This window comes from Haliotis rubra, unplaced genomic scaffold (assembly GCF_003918875.1).
Source record: "Haliotis rubra isolate DU_JTF1 unplaced genomic scaffold, ASM391887v1 Scf245, whole genome shotgun sequence".
NCBI classification, from domain to species: domain Eukaryota; kingdom Metazoa; phylum Mollusca; class Gastropoda; order Lepetellida; family Haliotidae; genus Haliotis; species Haliotis rubra.
The window spans coordinates 202,036-221,389 of NW_025766503.1; the positions used below are offsets into that span (position 1 = coordinate 202,036).

General features: G+C 40.4%; 1 protein-coding gene across 1 annotated transcript in view; it reads left to right on the forward strand.

Annotated features, from left to right (window-relative positions):
* LOC124279023 (puratrophin-1-like) overlaps positions 1–19,354 on the forward strand; it is a 273,201-nt gene that overhangs the window by 138,787 nt on the left and 115,060 nt on the right. The gene's annotated exons all lie outside the window — the stretch shown is intronic.

The following is a 19,354-nucleotide window of genomic DNA, read 5'->3' on the forward strand; positions in this document are numbered from 1 at the left end:
GACAGAGGCAGTCGAGCAAAACCATGTTTATGATGGTTGACACATGACAATTGACAATACTTGAGACTATGCCAAAAATAATACAAAGTTCACTGTTCTTAATCAAGGGAGAGTAATCTCCATCTAGAGTAGATAATGAGTTGGTGACAGTGGAGGTAAATCTGGTTATTCAACAGGATAATGCTGCCAGGACTGTGTTGTTGCTCCAGGTATGTCCCACCAGCTGTGAACACAGGACTAGTCCACAGCCACTTCACATGCTGGATAGCAATTTAATAACAGCAGTTATGGTTCTTATCTCAGCCAGATTTATAAGCAAAGCTTCTACAATTATATATTACAACCAAGTTCAAATGCTATCAGGAAAATGCTGGTGTTTTGCAACATGTACCAGAGTAGCTACCCTATATATATTGATATCTGTCAGTGCTATCAGATATGTTTCTCTTTGGGTGTTAATATATCCTGCTTCAACAAGGCTGAAACTGCCATGGACTCCTATGCTTGTCCTTTATAGCTGAGCATCATCACAGGTGTTGATACTGTAGCATTAGCTAGCAGCAGTGATGTACAGTCATCACCAGATATGTGAAAGTGCTGTCTCGTTAACACTGGGATTTCAACTGTGAAATAATGTTTTTAGTGAAGAGGATGGTGTAACTTTCAGAAATTGAGTAAAATATATACCAGTATATATTGAATCCATACCTTTATTGAAACTCTTTGTGAATGAATAACTATTGGTCACAATCTGTGTGGTGATAGTAATATTCTGTTTGGTAATATAAGATGATTTCAAAAGAGATTGTCAAATTATATGGTCATTGTGATGTTTTACTTTCATCAGTCAAGTCACCCAGGGGCGGTGGGGTAGCCTAATGGTTAAAGCATTGGCTCGTCACACCGAAGACCCGGGTTCGAATCCCCACATGGGCACAATGTGTGAAGTCCATTTCTGGTGTCCCCCACCGTGATGTTGCTGGAATATTGCTAAAAGCGGCGTAAAACCAAACTCAGTCAGTCAGTCAGTCATCAGTCAAGTACTGAAAGCACTAAACCAACCTGTGGTTGAACTAAAACCACATACACTGGGAGTGGTTCAGGTACTGTAGAGGACAACTTTTCCAAATATGATGACAATTCTGTGTGGCCTATATATGTCTTTTGTTCTCAGACACCATCAGTGTTGGTTGACTCCACCTTCCTGTGTCCAGTCATACCTGATAATCCTAGACAAACAACTGGTCATCAACCCTCCCTTCCCCCATCTCCGTGGCCCCAGTCCTCATCACTTCACTGACCTAGGGCTCTCAGAGGTCAGTGTGACTGAGATTTGTCACCTTAGACCATGTCCACAGTCTTGGTGTACAATTTCTATTTGCCCAGCGTGTGACTGTCTGCTTTGGCTGCCATCTTGAAAGAGACAAATGAGTGTCACTTGTAGAACTGTCCAGAGATGAAGAGTGTTTTTGGAAACAGATACCAACTCTACAGGAGGAAGTGAAGTCTCCATGTACAGATCATGGAGACTGAAAGATTTTTAATGGCCATTTGACTTCTCTGCTACAGAGAATATTGAATGGAAACAATTATAGGTGTCATTTACAGACTACAAAATAAAGGTATCATTTGGATGATGTTATCTGGATATTGTAAAGGAAAACATAAAGATTTAGACTCAACACATTTTCATCATGATAGTTCTTAGACATGAATCAAGTGAAGATATCTTGATACAAAATCAAATCACTCTGCTTAATGTGATGGACCCGAAAACTGCTTCTTCGATCTGTCAGGGTGTAAAAAATCTGTTGTTCAGTATATTTTCAAATTTGTATCATAGCAAATGTTACTTTGTTAAAGTCACATTAGATAGAGCCTTGAACAATTGCAGCCAAATTTGGAAAGAAAACTGCCAGATGAATTTATCTGCATCTTATCAAACACCCTGGATGCCATCCTAAAAAGAGAAAGTGTCATAGAACATTAGAAGTGAAGTAGAAATACCGATTTCTCAGCAATTTGTGGCTGATGGGTTGAGGGTGCAATTAGAATGAGGGAGTTAGGGTTGGTCCAGATCAATATAGGGAGTATGTCACTGTCTTGACAATCTCCGGGAACAGTCAGAAAAGGGACAGTCATAACGGCAGACGGCAACTAGGAGCAGACGGCTACTGGAGTCCCTGATTTGTTATAGGATTATTAGACCCACTTTTGTGTGGAATGAGTACTTAAATCCCAGGACGTGTGATTGCTGTTGGTTAATGAAGGAACCTATGAGAGGTCCTGAGTTTGTGTCAGGCCTGATTCAGATGAGGGAAGGGATGAAGTAACAGTAACATGCCACGGATCAGTGGCAGGAAGTAGGATCTAGGTTCCAGTATGCAGATCTGCAATAAAGGTAAGGGTCATTGTCCAAAGTCTCTGGCACGAGTTATTGTTCATTGTGTCATGTCTACTTGTTGGCAGTAACGGTTAAAAGGATGGTGGGTTAGTTGATGTATTCCTCTGCATATTTCTTGTGTAAACTCCTTCCACACTGTTGCTCTTCAGCCAGCAGTAGAGAATATCAGGCAGACATGTCATACACTTCAGTTTGATAATATTTCCAACTTGCTGTACCCTTTTCGTTAACATATTAGCAGATGTGAAAGATAGCTGTATTTCCAGTCTAAGAAATATCATCAGATGTCATTTCTGTTAATCTTATGTCACTGTGTTCAAATATCATTTTCCTTGGTTATGGAAATTCCATTTTATCAGTAGAAGCAAACTGTTCCTACAATTGTTTAGACTTTCAATTGATGCCTTCATAAGATGGGTGAACCTGGCTGTGTACATTTTTTTTAGCATCAGGCATTACTAAAAGCTTCATAAGAAATCAGAACATTTGATTCTTTTAAGTGGTGCCACATAAACTTCAGCAACTGTTTTTACATACTAGCTCAGACAAATCAAATATAAATTTTTCATTTGGTAATTGAAATGCTGACAATAAATGTTAAAAGAGTATGATTAGAATTCTGTGATATCTCCCAGCAGTATGCATCAGCAGCATTTACTGCCAATTGTATAACCAACTGTGGAAGTCTATTATTGCGATTACGATCAGGGGGCAAATTAGTGTGTGTGCTGCCTCGTCATCATGGTGATATATGTCTGCAAGACCAGGGCGGAACCAACCTCCGCCATTAAGATCATGTACCGATAAGCAAGATGAGGAGTTGTTTGGTGCTCATTTTCACTCAGTATTCCTTCACACTCTGCTTGGTCAAGTCCCTTTGAATATCCTCCTCAATGACGTCAAAGTCAACACAGAGGTAGACCTATCTCATATTCAGTGAATGCTACCTCTAGTTAGCTTAAGTTCTTAGTGGAAGTTAAGGGGTTTTTCCTTTTTGTGTTTATGTGACCCTGTCTAATTTATCATCTTATAAGTTTTTTGTTTTGGGTTGTAAGTCTAATATATTAATTCTGTTGTAACATGATTGCTTGTACACTTGGAGTGCATGGTATAACCAGTGTTTTCAATATGTTTTTCAAATGATTCATATTGCAATATTTGCCTATGTTCTATTTGTTAAAAAAATGTGACAAGTTTTGTTCTATAATTGGTATCCTAAAATCCACACAGAAACTCATTCACAAATCAAAATTAATTCACGAAATAGCAGAATTTTCCTTTTACATTGTTATCTCCCCTGTTTCCATGACTACAAAAAGCTGAGTCATATCTACTTTAGTATGTATAAAACACTCACACACTTTAGCTCCAAATATATCACAGGATACACATACCTTTATTGCAATATATTACACAGCAGCATTGTATATGTTTTTGCTAGAAATATAATGAAGATAGAAAGTTTACACGCCTGAAATAGTGGTATCTTGTAAACGCCAACCTCCACCGAGACTAAAATTCAACCAACAATGAACTTTTTTGATGTCGGGCAGGCTCAGGGCAGTGTGAGTTCGTATCCCTATCAATATGGAAAATGCCCACTTTGCCCTTTCATCAATATGTACAGGAAATACTTGAAACTGACATCATCGCCACATGCTTCAAGGCCGTCAGGTCACCTGAGGGGATCAGGTTGTATCATTAAACCATAAGATGCTTTACATGAATGGTCCTGCAGTCTGGCTCCCTCATCTGAGACTCCCATACCTGCATCGATTCCCTCCCTACATCGGGTGTAAACAGTCCTGTTGACAGCGCTGAGAGCCCCTCAGGAGAGTCACTGGAGGGTATATTCCCTAGTCGGGAGTAGAAACCCAGTTACCAGAGGTTAGTTCTTTTAGTTAGAACTTAGTCCCAGGAAACAGCTCACAGTGATGGATGAAACCCCAGTGGTACTGATGCTTATCTACATATTCAGAGGTACCGATTACATTGTGTGCTGCATGAATACTGTTCTTAGAAGACAATATGTTCTGCTTGTCTGCATTTATTTCAATACCAAAGTACTTGGGAGAAAACAGTTTAATTCTGCATAATATTTGGAAGGCTTAAAACAAAGCATTTTATCATGCAAACACACATGCACACATGTACACACCAGAATCATTTAAAGAAATTAGCAATATGATAAATGTGGTTGACACATGTCATCGTATCCCAATTGCGTAGATCGAGGCGCATGCTATTGACCACTGGATTGTCTGGTCCAGGCTCAATTATTTACAGAATGCCGTCATAAAACTTGAATATTGCAGAGTGCGTCGTAAAACAACAATCAATCAATCAATTCTGTGGTGTCTCTGGTCATCTGACCTACATGCCAACCCTCACCCTGGTATTGGAATACTTGTTAGTCTGTGTTTGTCCTGGGGTAAACAACAACAAGCAGGGTGTTGACAGGGCTGTTTGTTTATGGTACTAGGGTGTATTTTGACCTCATTGACAGTACCTTGGTAGTTTTCATTTGTTTCAATCAGAGTAGAAAGGAATCACTATTCAGGATTAACAATGAGAATTGGTTTCAGTGTTTAGAGAACCAGATTTTATCAATGTCACAATGACATGTTCTTGTTTTCTTTTGTAAGTTGTGTTTACAGCCAAGTTGAATAGGTGTAGGTGTATAGTATAACTAGCATGTACACTAGTTTTAGTCAAGATAAACTTTGATGATACTTTCGAGATGCTTAAGTAAGTTTACCTGGCAGTTTCACAGATTCCAAGACTCTCGTGTCTGTATTGACCTCTGTCTGAATGGTGTCCCGAGTGCTGATGGCAATAGGAACCCTTATTCAGATCACACCAGGATCTGTACTACCAATAGAATACTGGTCTGCCAGCTCTTGGACCTTCTGTGTCCATCTACATACATAGTATACAAGCAGTACCACTGTAACTGAAATCAATTTAACCAAATTGAAAAGAAATAGAACTGTACCCCAGCTAGCCTCTTCAAATGTTGGGCAAGCTGTTTGTGTCCACAAACATCAGATGAGAAATATCTTTATGGTTCCCCATCAGAAGAACAGTAGACACTTCAGGTCTGATAGCAGGAGTGTCATAAATGCATAAAACCAATGGCAGAGGGTGCAGAGAGATTAATCCCCCAGGCTAGGGTTCAGTGTAGATAGTATGTGTGGAGTCCTGTGATCCTTACCTATGTAGATATGAAATGTTGGGTTGAGTCAATATTGGCAGAGTGTGTTCACAGCCTGGAGGGCAGCAGGCTGCTTATCACACCTCCTGATAGGGAGGCGGGTGGATCGCAGGTGACAGGCTAGGTGATACATGCAGGTGGGCAAGGAATGAGGCTAAACTTGTCTAGGACTCAAGAGAACTTGATGGAGTTTGAGAACCTTTCAGGTTTGGAAAAGTCATTATATTCTTACAACAGAAATATATGCTGAGTAAATGTAAACAGCTGATATTGTCCCAGTTCATTCAGAGGAAGAGTTATTTACATAAAGATGTGTCATTGATATCAGCTGCAGACACACCCACACCGTTACACCGACCAAGAACTGGTTCACACTGCCCTCATAGGTTCATCCTTACAACATTGTGCTTGTGTTCCTTTACGTTATGCTGTGTATTTTATAGAAATCCAAAATATTATACTCCTTATGAAATTCTTATTAAATTAGTGATATTCCTCTTGTGATTGATAGAACTTATGTCACTTTTTGGAGCCCAACAAACATCATATTACTTTTGAATAGTATCCTGTGAACTGCTGTAGGAACTGGTCTCATTTTTGAGGATATTAATGGTTCTGTTTGCTCTGTTCTCATGTACCGTTCTCATATATATGCCTACAACAAGGCCAGGAGAAACTGAAAAGTTGTCAGTAAAACACTGAAAATGCTCAGATGTACCACTGCACAGACATGAGTCTGACTTATACTGTAGAGACCAGGAAACTTAGTATATTTGTATATGTGTGTCTAGCAGGCTGTCTGTGGCCTGCCTCCCACTGATGTGCACAGATGGCACTATTGACTCCTTCTGTAGGCATTACATCAGCTGTAATGGCACTCCTGACGGGCTGTCCTAAGAAATTGAACTGATTTTATATGTGATTATGTCTTTAGGCTACAAGAATGTGACATTCCCATCAGGTTGTGCTTCCACAGGAAACTGAAGGAACTACCTGGTACAGCTGTACGTAGAATTGCTTTTTGGATGATTTAAGAAACGCTGTTTGTGTGATTAAAATTGGTGTTAAAATCAAAGGAAAAAGCTCATCATATGAGGTCCTATTGTAGATTGTGGAAAAATTATTGTTTTCAAAATTGTATTTATTTATTTTGTTATTTGTAGTTATTCCATGCAGACTAAAACACAAAACATGAGCCTACATGTGTTACCGGATTCATTGTGTCATCGTCGTATTGAATCGTGTCATTGTTGTATTGAATCATTGTGTCATTCATTGTCTTACTGAACCATTGTGTCATTGTCTTATTAAAGTTTCACTCACTAAGTCCATTTGGTAGACACATGCAGTACTTATCATGATCACATATGAGCCTTTCATTTTTTAGGTCTCAGGCTTAAAATCCGTTTCAAGTGATCAGTCTTAGCAGATGTTTGAAACATACAGAATTTGAAGAACTGTTAGTGATACATTGGTCTACTCAACTGTATTTGATCATGTTTGGTATTTAAGTGAAGTTTTTGTGCTCAATTCTTATGAATTTGAAAAGAGTTCATTTAAAATTGAAAACTGAATACAATATAGTCATCAATGTTTTCTGGCATTGCGTTTTCGTAAGAATCACACTACGGAGGCGTGAGAAGTCATCAGCAGGATGTGCACTTCTGGAGGGTCACCTCGGGGGAATGTGTAGTGAACTACCCTATGAAGCTGAAGGACATATACCAGTGTTCTCTGTGTGTTGTTGTGATCACTCTTACTCATCTCTCACCAAGCCTCCATTACCTGGTAACTGGAGGAGCCTACATAGAGGAATGCCCTCAGCTGCAGGTTGCCCTCTGTTTCAACACCTCACGACTATCCAGTTAAATATGTGCTGTCAGTGGAACTGTACTTGCTTCAGTCTGTGATCTAGCCATGGCTTCAGTCTGTGATCTAGCCATGGCTTCAGCCTTGGATCTAGCCATGGCTTCAGTCTGTGATCTAGCCATTGCTTCAGTCTGTGATCTAGCCATTGCTTCAGTCTGTGATCTAGCCATGGCTTCAGTCTGTGATCTAGCCATGGCTTCAGTCTGTGATCTAGCCATGGCTTTAGTCGGTGGCCATTGCTTCAGTCTGTGATCTAGCCATTGCTTCAGTCTGTGATCTAGCCATGGCTTCAGTCTGTGATCTGGCCATGGATTCAGTCTGTCATCTAGCCATTTCTTCAGTCTGTGATCTAGCCATGGCTTCAGTCTGTCATCTAGCCATTGCTTCAGTCTGTGATCTAGCCATGGATCAGTCTGTGATCTAGCCATGGCTTCAGTCTATGATCTAGCCATTGCTTCAGTCTGTGACCTAGCCATGGCTTCAGTCTGTGATCTAGCCATTGTTTCAGTCTGTGACCTAGCCATGACTTCAGTCTGTGATCTAGCCATGACTTCAGTCTGTGATCTAGCCATGGATCAGTCTGTGATCTAGCCATTGCTTCAGTCTGTGACCTAGCCATGACTTCAGTCTGTGATCTAGCCATGGCTTCAGTCTGTGATCTAACCATTGCTTCAGTCTGTGATCTAGCCATGGATTCAGTCTGTCATCTAGCCATTTCTTCAGTCTATGATCTAGCCATGGCTTCAGTCTGTCATCTAGCCATTGCTTCAGTCTGTGATCTAGCCATGGATCAGTCTGTCATCTAGCCATGGCTTCAGTCTATGATCTAGCCATTGCTTCAGTCTGTGACCTAGCCATTGCTTCAGTCTGTGACCTAGCCATGACTTCAGTCTGTGATCTAGCCATGACTTCAGTCTGTGATCTAGCCATGGATCAGTCTGTGATCTAGCCATTGCTTCAGTCTGTGATCTAGCCATGACTTCACAGACAGTCTGTGATCTAGCCATTGCTTCAGTCTGTGACCTAGCCATGACTTCAGTCTGTGATCTAGCCATGGCTTCAGTCTGTGATCTAACCATTGCTTCAGTCTGTGATCTAGCCATGGATTCAGTCTGTCATCTAGCCATTTCTTCAGTCTATGATCTAGCCATGGCTTCAGTCTGTCATCTAGCCATTGCTTCAGTCTGTGATCTAGCCATGGATCAGTCTGTCATCTAGCCATGGCTTCAGTCTATGATCTAGCCATTGCTTCAGTCTGTGACCTAGCCATTGCTTCAGTCTGTGACCTAGCCATGACTTCAGTCTGTGATCTAGCCATGACTTCAGTCTGTGATCTAGCCATGGATCAGTCTGTGATCTAGCCATTGCTTCAGTCTGTGATCTAGCCATGACTTCAGTCTGTGATCTAGCCATGGCTTCAGTCTGTGATCTAACCATTGCTTCAGCCTACAGGTTCAATACCCTGAAGATTTTGGTATCGAGGTTATGTTCCTTCTGTTCTTGCCAAGATTGACAAAAGTAATTCTTCATATCCCTAGACAGAGTAATAAGTCCTTTTCAAATTCAAATATCCTTTCCATTTCATACGTGAGATAACCTAATATTTGCTGTATACTTGGTGATATTTTCTAATGCTCTTACCTAATTTAGTCTTTAGATCTGACTCTCCATAGGTATTCCAGGTTAGAATATTATACTCCCAAAGTAACCAATGTCTTCAGCTGGTCAGAGTCATAGGCTTGCTTGACACTTGTTTGTGTGGACCCAGAGAGTACTTATGTGACTCAGCAACGCTCACTGGATCTGAATCTATGAGCTCACTGCTATTGCCATATGTTGTCTAACCTTGTCTCAAGAGCACCGTTGTCCTGAATCATCAGTTCTGTGATTCCTGTCTTACCTTGAAGTATCGGACTGGGTAAGTGAGTGTCATTCCAGCAGGACAAAAAAAAACCGAACATCACTGTTTCCTGGGCCCCGTTTCATAAACCTATTATAGTGGTGCGTCTGTCTTAAATCAATGTTACAGTATAGGAGGTACGACTGCTACAAGAAAAGTTACGAGATCTTAGGCTTACGAGAGCTTTGTGAATCGGGCCCCAGAAGCATAGTTTCTTAAGAAGGATATTTTATTAATAATTCTCCAGTTATGATTGTATATGAGTCATATGGACTTGATAATATTTCAGTCCTAGAAGTATAAGGTATATATGTCCCCTTTCAACATCAGCTGCGCTGTGAAGCATGGAGATGGGATGGCTGCTATGGAGAGACAACTGTCAGGGCATGTTTCATGTCAGCTGACATACACTGTTAGATGTATTTCTACATTGTTAAAGATGGGCTTGGTAACAGCGTGCCATTCCCCATGTGTGTATCTCTTCGTCAAGGTCTAGACATACTGTCCTACAGGGTAGTTTGTGTTACCCAGGGAGGTAGTTGCTTCTATGTCTCCCCTAATAGTAACAGTTTAGTTTGAGCCTGATCAGGTGACATGTATGAGGGTATCTTGTTTGATCCTAAAACGCCCTGTTAGTCGTGGTTTAGACCACAGCTAGGGTGCAAGAAGTTCTGAGCATGTCTCTGTACTTCTGGAGGGTCAGTGGGAGCAGTACTTCAAATATTGATGCAGAGTCATCCAAGCTCCACTTTGATTGTCTTAAAACTCCAGTGTTGCTGGAAAGAACTTTCATCTGTTAACCAAACCATGTATGACTGAGATTGTTAATGTGGAATCACTCTGCAGGTACACTCTGTACATTCCAGGGATAACTTGAACTGGATCCAGGTCCTGCAATCCAGCAGGGATTATAGACCACACCCAGTGAGTGTGTTGTTCTGCAGGTAGAATCGTCGGACACCAGCTAGCATTCACAACTTCAGAACACTGCTACTCCATATGACAGTCCAAAATCCAAATCATTTTCACTTCCTCCCAACCCTTTTGTAAAACAGAAGCACTAGAAAAGCCAGTATATTTCCTTCACCTGTTCAGTTGCCTTTTTTTATCAAAGGTATATACTTTCAGAGATAAATCATTAGCGTTGAAGACTGTGGAACTTAGTGGATACTATGGTTTGGGTGATTATGTATCATGTATCTACACAACACAGGGTTGTTCATGTCGCATGTCATACAGTCTGATTCACTTGAAGAATGAACAGTTTTTCCACAAGGTGTTTAGTTTATCAGTCCAGATCAGCATGTGTTCTCAGCATGTGTTCTGGGCATGTGTTCTGGGCATGTAACCATGTGCATATCTCACCATTCCTGCACAGAGCACACATCTCAAGTCACCTGCCAGGGTAGGGTCTATATATACATATTCCACAGGCCTTGACTAATTGAAAATGGAGAATGGACAATGCGCAATGATGGATGTCACGAAATGTGAGCTATGTCAGCCAGCTCACACACTGCTGCAGTCTTCGTATGTCGTGACATGATAACAATTCAATGGGTAATGTTCACTGCACACTGTAGCCAGGGACCAGTTTTGTATGCAATATCTGCCTAAATACATTTCCACAATGCTAGCTGTAGGACTGCCTAGTCAAACATTGCCTTAAAGTTGTCATTCTAAAATAGCCCTTTGACATAGTTCTGTGGGTTCCTCCAAGTTCAACAGTGACAGCTTTTATGGGATTCAGTTGTTGTTAGTTACTCCTGCATAATGTGTATTGGAATTCTACTGCAGATATGTTGCCCTACAAACTACCTCACAAACAAGTCACCTTTGTTTAAGGCTCTGCACTTGGATGTATAAATGGATGACACTTGTATATGATTTCAAGTCTTAAAGACCTACTTCTTCAGCTCAAAAAAGGTTGATACAACAGCTCATTAACACAGTTCATTGTTACGCAGTACAAAATGTATGTGAAAGATCCCGCTTATATCACTGAAGTCGGATTGTGTGTTGGACTGAGTTCAAACACCCGAAGAAGATACTCGTTTCTGAAACATTCTTGAAATGTCATACTGGGATCAGTCTTCAGCCACAGTGTTCACGAGCTCCTGGCAGGTACAGCAAGTATATGTTACTGTTACGAGCTTGGATCACCACGACCTGGGCCAGTGAGCAGGAGGCTTACTGACTGTGGGCCGTTACACCCCCTCAGTGTGAGTGTTGTACACAGGCAGGGTTGTGGCTGGCTTGCATTACTCTAGGTGTTTATGATCATTCAGTCATATTGTGGATGTACCGTGGTGTGTTTCCTTGGAATGTAGACCATTGTTGATTCTTAACTCTGGTTAATGGAAGCCTGTAATGTATATGTTATTGTGGAATTAAGGGAGAGCGTTGTGGATGTAGAGATGTAAGTATGTTCCTATATATCAGTATATGTTGTTCACACTTGTTATAAAGGTAAAGTTACCTATGTATAGTTTGATGTTACAGTTATGTTCGATGAAGTTTAATATACAAGTATGTTTAGATTGTATTATCATGTTCATGTTTCCACGATGGAACTTTTCTCCTGTAGATTAGGACAATGGTAGCCCAGTGGATGGAGTGTCTGGGTTCAGTCCCGACATTTGTTTTAATTTACACTTATTACTGAAACATGCTGATTAGCAATCCTTGATGTCCTTGATCAATAGTTTTTCTTGATCAAATTAACTCCTTTTTTACAATCATTGTCACTCCACAATGTGCCTGAAGTCAAGTTAAAGGTTTGTTGAAGATGCAAGGAACCCTTGCCATTCCTGTTCCAAGCCATGTCCACTCTAAGAAGAAGTACAACTTGCAGTTCCATCAAAGTGGCTTTTGACAGCGGTAGCTACCAGCAATTAGACATGCGTAGAATGACTTCTTAGATTAAATTCACCATGTTCCATCCAACTTGAAAAGGATGAAGCTTAGAGGAGCTTAACGACAGATTAATTTGGCAAGAAAATGGCCACTCGATAATTCTCCTGGGCTGGTTATAGTCACCAGGAGATTTACTATTGTCATAAACAGTGGACATAGGGCCTTAATGACACAGTCAGGCATTAATTGAATTAATTTACTCACATTTTGCCAGGGGAGTGATATTAAGTGACTGATAGTGCCGGCTTGCTCTGTAACTGACCTCACTTACCACAGAGTCCTGTGGCTACTGACTGTCATTGGCTTTAATTTGTCAACTGACCACAATCTGACCTTCACATATCTCAATATTGACCAGTATTATTTTAAGATGGTTTGTAATTGTACAGTTTATTCCATTTTGTCATAAAGATGAGGTATCTGACCATTGTTTAATGGGAGACTGGGATTGCAGTGCTGGACCTCGATTTCCGAAGCTCTCCTCTTGTTAAGATGGTCCTAAGTGCCATACATTAACATTAACTTATGACTGTCTTAGCTCTGTGAGACCTTCGAAAATCTTGGCCCTTGATGTTAAATTGTTAATGCTTTGTTACAACAGTATTCTTGAAAGGGATGTTTCCTGTTAGATGTTAGTATAACACAAGGACATTTCATTTGTGGATCTTTGATATATTTTATAAGGGGAGCCCAGTATGTTAAATCATCACACATGATAAACAAATATTGACAAGTTCTGAGTATGTTACTGCATAACTTGTATTGTGATGATGCAGAACCAGAAGCAGCAAGTTAGAATATCACTTAGTATTCACTATCAATCTTATTATATTCAAGTGAGAGTTTATGAATTTTCCCAAATAGCTGAGGCTGCTAGTCAAACTTGAAAACCCAGAGTAGCTTAGACAGGCTTACAATGACTGTGAGATGATCGTAAGTGAGAAGATGCTATCTTGACACCCTGTCACTCACCAGCCACCAGGACCAGACAGGGATCATAAAACCTGCACCTCTGGACTAGCCACAAATCATGTCCTAACTTTAGGGTTTTCAGTTACATATTGTATGTAGTGATGCTACCCATACAACCTTGTGAAATGTCCAATGATCAAAGTTCTATCAGACGCTAAGTATTGTCTGGTTCATTATATGTCCATTTGTCCAAATTTGAATTTGGTAAATACTGTCATTTTAGAAGACACCGTTTGAAGAGGATGACAGACATTTGCCCTGTTTCCTGGATGGTGGCATCTTAACTGTCATATATGGCCTCCTCATGCCTCATGTAGCATACACTTGTACACTTACTGACATCAGAAAGTCTTTCATCTCCCACACCTGGCAGGACCTCCATGTGACAGACAGGTCTGTTTGATAAACAGTGCAGGCTGGTTGTAGGTGTTGACAACTTCATTTTTCACATCTAACTTCAGTGGAATTTTCCATGTGACATTTCTCAAACAGTATACAGTCAGTGTTTACTTGGTGATGTCACATAATCTCAGGAATGATAATACTGTATAATGTTTGAACAGTAAATAGTAAACACGTTTAGTTTCTGGACATGTTATCACCAACAATATTTGTGTAATGGATGTGCAGTCTGCAGTAATATGTCCAGCATGGCTGTTAAGTCTCTTTCACTCCATGTCACAAATGATGGTCAGTTGGTGTCCAGCTGATTGGCAAGACTAATTTAAACGCTCAAGCAGCCATGTTGAAAAGTGACTGCCAGTCAGGCCAGTATTTGTGCCAGTGGTCATTAATACTGTGCATGTCTCCAACTGGACATGCCAATTTGTACCTCTCACAAGAGAGCTCTCTCCAATTATGTGTCCATCATCTTCCAAGTACCAATCTTGGTGGTAATTGAGGCCACATCTGAATCAACACCCGTCCTTCTGTGATGGATTGGTTTATTAATTAATCCAGAAAAGTCGTCAAAATAGCAAATTGTAAAACATGTTGACCTGAGGTTAATGGAATCTTGCAATATCAGATTGGGGATTTGTGTTAAACGATATTTCATTGTGGTCAGTTGCTGGTCATGCAGGGGTGCCCAGCCCTTCCAGATTGATAAAACCTGCAGTCCATTTGTCAAAATATTAGTTTGAAATATTAATGTTCCATGTGTGGAAAAGTCTTGAGCTGTCATGAACTCATTACTCTGTGATGTGTGGTGACCAACCTTTGATTCCGATCCCAATAATAGCAACTTTTGTTGCATTTTTTACATCTCTAAGATTCTTTTTTTTAAATAATGAAAAAACTAATAAACATTGAGCTGTTAGTTAGCATAATGTTTTACCACCTATGATTCACTTGATCTTCATCCTCGTCCCACTGTGGCTGAAATAATGCTAATTATGGTGCATTTTACATGACCAAATACCCTACAGTTCGGTCATAGTTCAATAACACCATTTTTAGACAACTTTATCAAAGTACATTCCTCAGATCAAACAATATTCTAAGTTCTTGTGTGATATGTAATCGGCCCCTAGAACACTGTTGTGCAGTTTCAGATGCTAGTAACCTAAGCACACAAGTCCAAACATGGGTTGCATCTACATCATACAGACCCCCTTCCTGTTGTCTGTCCCATCTAATGGAGGATGGAACCGTTTTGGGCACCTGGTGGTTTAGTCTCACTCATACATTCTGCTGATGGTGACACCCTCTGATAAGACAATCAAATACTGAACCAGCACCTCAACCCCACATGGTGTTATAGATTAGCACCCACAGTAAGCCTGCATAGAACAGTTCCACTATATAGCTATTTGTTGAAGCATTTTGTAACTTAATTTTGATACATGCATCAAAGTTTAGTAAGTTATCTGCTACTTTAGTTATCTGCTATCCCCCCCCCCCCATCCCTGACTACAACAGGTAGTTCGATGTCTGTCATGTGCCAGAAACTTCTATACTCCTTGAAACGTATCTTCAGACGGCTGTCACGGTTCAGCTCTGCCATGTTGTATTTGATCACAATTCAAGTTATGCTCGTAACAATAAACTTTAAACTGCTAGACTGAGTTAATAGTCAGGGCTAGCACAACTGGAAAACTTGCTGATAGTGTGACTTCCCATGACCTCCAGCAAAGCCCATATTGGCAGAACCCCCTGTGTGGGCACTTAACTGGAAGAGTGTAATCTCCAGGGTACTATCACAGCTACAGTGAAACAGGTATATATGTGAAGACTATATATAGAAAGATTTCAAATGTAGAATTAAAAGAAAACATGTTTGTGAAGAGAAAACTACAAAGATTCTTTGTTCATCTTAGCTCCATCAGTCACAGTTAGAACTGGCCATAGCTCCATAACTTGGAGGTAGACCTGGCCATGGCTCCATAACTTGAAGGTAGACCTGGCCATGGCTCCATAACTTGGAGGTAGACCTGGACAGGGCTCCATAACTTGGAGGTAGACCTGACCATGGTTCCATAACTTGAAGGTAGACCTGGCCATGGTTCCATAACTTGAAGGTAGACCTGGCCATGGTTCCATAGCTTGGAGGTAGACCTGGCCATGGTTCCATAGCTTGGAGGTAGACCTGGCCATGGCTCCATAACTTGGAGGTAGACCTGGACAGGGCTCCATAACTTGGAGGTAGACCAGGATGTGGCTCTATCATAGCTGTGGTTCTTTCATGAGTAATTAGTCAATTAGGTGTACCAGTGCTAAAATGAAATACTAGATAGTACAAACTACTGAAATAGCTCAATAGCTGAATCAATTATCATTTATGAGAATGGTTTCTGCTCAGTGCTGTGGGTTTCTGCAAATCAGTGTTTGCAGAGTGTTGGTGATCTGTAACGTTGGCAGTGTGCCCACAGTGAGTCACTGCGTGTAGATATAGTTGTAGTTTTTGTAAACTGACACTCACAAGTTGGAACTGTTTCAGAACTGATGAAATACTTTCCTGGATTTCAGCAGTGCATTGTCTTGTCCCCAGGATTTGTGAGTTTTTCCCCGGGATTCAGGGATGAAACATTCATCCTTCCCAGATGTAGGATGTGGCTGGGACATCCAGAGGATGTAGGATGTGATCAGGACACATACCGGTTGCAGGACATAGATTGAACATACAGTAGGTCATAGCTAGATGTAGGATGTGGCTGGGACATGTAGAGGATGTAGGATGTGATCAGGGCACATACAGGTTGTAGGACATAGATTGAACATACATTAGGTCATAGCTAGATGTAGGATGTGGCTGGGACATGTAGAGGATGTAGGATGTGATCAGAACACAGGATGTAGGACATGAACATGACATATATATATATATATCATATATATGTCATGGCCCAGAAACAACATCAAACATTCCCAATAAAGCCAATGAAGAAACAAATTACCAATAATGTTCTCATCCCAGTTGACAGTGCCTTGCATCTATGTCCTCGGGTGGTAATGATGGAGGTACAGTTATCCTCCCAGCTCCCTATCTGCTGTATGGATCTTACATGTGTCACACTTACCTGGCCACAGGTGCAAAACCCTTCAGGTAACTTATCCTTGCCCAGTCTACAGGATATGTCTACTACTAAGTTGCTTTTGTTAGACCTTTACCTTGAACTGACGAGTTGATTTTTTGCAAATGTATGCCTGTGATGACTGAAGTCCATTTGCCAGAAACAAGTAAAACTGTGACCAAAACATTGGAGCTACTAAGTATATGGTTTAATATAAGAGCATTGGGTATGAAAACACTGTGAACAAAGAAATGAAAAGAAGAAATATGCAATGTATAACATGTGACAGATTTCCTTGGTAACTCTTCCCTCTTGCTACGACACCTCTATCTAACAACATGCAGTCATCTGTCCATGGAAGTCAGTGGTCGTGACCTGTAGGTCAGTGAAGCGGGTTCCCCACCAGATAAACACTGTGCTACACTGGAGATTAACATCACAACTCCCCTATAGTATTAGATAACAGCTGGCTCGTGTGCCAAGTGGATTACTTTCTTGTTTGAAGAAGATCTGCCGCCTGATATGAATTTTAATCTAAGGCTTAGTGGGATGTCATTCAAACTTAAGAGTCACTTCTCACTTTCCCTGTTGCTTGGACGTGTGTGTATTGTGGGTGTTAATTTCACAGCAAATTTGGACATTCTACAATTCTAATCATAATCTGAATAACTTTATTAACATAATCTAAATAATTGTATTGACAATCTATGAGAATATATCATATATATAATATATTTTGTAAAAGTTTCAAGTTGTGTAATTTAAGAATTTTATTCTTTATGAAATGTGTAACTAATGGAAAAGATGTGAAAAAAACCCATCTTTTCTCAAGGAAGTGCTTGTCACGTTTCCCTCCATATGAGGTGTGTGTAAAATATACCTTGTGTTTAAAGTAGTTTTTGCACCTTTGTATTAAGGGGATGTTATCCCGTGTGCAAACATCCAGAGTGATGTGTCGGTCTCCGTGCCTGGTAATTGGATGTCCGCATTCTTGTTTTTCTTGGCGAGTTGTGGTTTGAAAATAATGGTGTATGGCCCAGCACATGCCTTCTGTCTTGATTCTTGTGAGCAGTCCACCAGGAAATGTTTTCTTTATAAACATTATCATTATCATTTAATAAAACCGATGAGGGCAAAAAGCTTTCAGTTTAGACACCCCTTGACGAAAGGTTACACCTCACTTTGATGTCAGTTGCGAATGTATGTTTGAACATTGTGATAGAATGCTTCTTCAGTTTGGTGTGAATTTATTTATTCAGTATTTTAGTTCTTCAAGTTGTGCTGATTTGCGTCATTAGATTCCGTTCTGTTTCTGTGGCATTTTTAAATAAAGTTCTCAGTCTACACATGTTCCAAGATATAATATGTTGTGGTTTCTTACAGAAGGATGTCCAAGTTTGTACATGAACAGAAGAATACGCACAATACATACTTCATTATTTGTAAAATATCAACTTGGCAATCAGATGACCAATTTCACACGCTACAACACGACGACACGACGCACGCACGCACGCACGCACACACACACACAAATCATATCTCATTGACAGTTTACGATTCCATGTATTGATAGTTGTTTGTTACATGGCCTTACTGCACTGTATACTTATTTCAGAGCAAACAGTCCTTTGTTTGTTTTGACTTAGAAATGTAAACAGATCTAAGGATTACTACCCTCACTGTTGAAAAGCAAACCTGGGCTTTCACTCTCTCAGTCTATGTTGAAATGTAAAACATGAAAACAAACTGTTGGCTAGAATAGCAAACTGGGGTACATTTTATTGCTGGTAGAGACACAGTTGAAGTGCTACTAAAGGTTTAACCCTCATGCTATTTACTCTTCTCATTTCCCAGTCCTTCATTCTGTGAATCACCATCATATATCTGCCTGCTTTGTCGATTCCAGCACATGATAGATTTATGTCAATATTGGTGAAAACTTCAAAAGGTGCAACACATTAAGCACAACTGATCTGGACGTTTCTCAGTGGTGATTTCCACTGCTGTGGTATTCAGCTCAGCTGTGCTTTCACCAGGGTGGAGGGATGATAGCACTGGTAGCTACCTCCAGTGTGGTCTCACCTGTTTCTGTGTGTGTTCCACTGGGTTCACTGTACAGAACTGTTTGCCAACAAACAGGCGTTTTTGCACCATCAACAATGTTTGTAGTATGTTTGAGAGGACATTATTTGGTTAGCATTATTCTTACACCCAAACTTTAAACCAAATCACACAAAAAAAAGGTTGCTAAAATTATGTATTTTATCACTACGAGAATGATTTTTTAGGGACTGGACAGATTACTACATATGGTTAACTTTGAATAAATATGGCTTCTATTAGTTATTTTAACACATCGTTCATTGGTTGTTGTGACATTGCTGACATAAAGCAGCAGTCATTCATGATATTACCAGGGTAACATAGGGCTCCAGGGACAGTCTGACAAGTTACTCCTGTGGATTGGGTGGCCATCATCGCAGAGCACTGGGTCAATCATTCATGAAATTCTGCAAATAGGTACATTTCTAGATGTAAAATGGCAAAATACTGAAGCAGGAAGC